Source organism: Condylura cristata, unplaced genomic scaffold (assembly GCF_000260355.1).
Source record: "Condylura cristata isolate star-nosed mole 26May11 unplaced genomic scaffold, ConCri1.0 scaffold00034, whole genome shotgun sequence".
Taxonomy (NCBI): Eukaryota; Metazoa; Chordata; class Mammalia; order Eulipotyphla; family Talpidae; genus Condylura; species Condylura cristata.
In genome coordinates, this window is record NW_004567135.1 from 391,743 (window position 1) to 393,004 (window position 1,262).

Below are 1,262 nucleotides of genomic sequence, written 5' to 3' on the forward strand. Positions count from 1 at the left end.
CATCTCTGGCCTCTACCCCAGTTTTGTACGAATAAATAAATAAATCTTTAAAAAAAAAATTCTTAGAAGGAAGCATAAGGCTAAAACGCCATCACCTTTGCTACACACTGGTTTCCTCGATAGAACCTCGGAAACAGAAGCAACAGGAAAATGAATGAATTGAAGTTCAGCAAAATTGATGGCTTTTGTGTTTCAGAGGACACTACTGATTGAAGAGTAAGCTAGAAAACAGGGGAAAACTTTGACGCTCATCTCTGCGATGAGGAATTTCTATCTAGAGCATAGTACATTAAGAACTCTCACAACTCAGTCACGGAAAGAGCCCAATTGAGAGGGACCAGGGTCTGAATACGCATTTTGTCACAAAAGCGCGGACAGGGAAGGGGCAGAGGCGGGCCAGAGCCACCTCACCAGGCCAGGGAAGGAGTGTCGCCCTCCCCAGCGCTGCCCGCCCAGACTCTGCCGCCGCGGCCAGCTGGCGAGCGGGGAGAAACATCAGTCAGCGTCTGACTAGTTTCCCTCCTCGGGATCAGTGCGACAAGCGCTTCACGGGAAACGCAGCCACGGTGTTACTCACACAGGCTGGACGTGGCCACCACCGAAACGTCCACTGGCTACCGAATGGGAAGCAGAAGGAAATAGCACGCAGCCACGACAAAGGGCGAGGGCGGCCGCGGGCAAGGTGGGTGGGCGCCGAGAGCAGCCGCCAGCCCCGAGAGTCCCGCCCGCACGTCCCGTTCTGAAACGCCTGGAACCCGCAAGTCGAGGCGAGAGTGTCCACGAGGGGCCCTCGGCCGGGGTGCCGCACAGTGGCCCGGGGGGCAGAGGACGTCCTTCCGGAGCAGTGAAAGCGGTGTGACGTGGCTGTGGGGGGGCCGCGCGGGACCGCTAAGGCCGGTCACAGGCCTTGACCGCGGCCGCGTGGTAGCTCCGTTACCCACGAGGTCGTCAAACACCACAGACGTCAGACGCGGGCAGGAGGTAGTGGCCTGACCTCTAAGTCCTCGTCACGCACAGGCTGGCACAGCGGCTTTGAGCTCCCCGAGACGCAAACGGCGGCGTGGGTCGCTCCAGCAGGGACGCCGCGCCTCGGGGAGTGCCCGGCGAGGACGCGAGGGCCGAGCCGGTGCCTGGGAGAGCACTTCCCCGCAGGAGGGATGCTGTGTCGCATGCAAATCCCGCTGGAAGTCAGGGAGGGGCCGGTCAGGCTGCCCAGCGGCCGGACTTGTCCCTCGCTTTTGATCCGATTTCCCGGCCTTTGC

General features: G+C 60.1%; 1 protein-coding gene across 1 annotated transcript in view; it reads right to left on the reverse strand.

Moving 5' to 3' along the window:
- The window catches only part of LOC105854326, a 91,329-nt gene that overhangs the window by 55,582 nt on the left and 34,485 nt on the right, over positions 1-1,262 (reverse strand). The window lies entirely within an intron of this gene.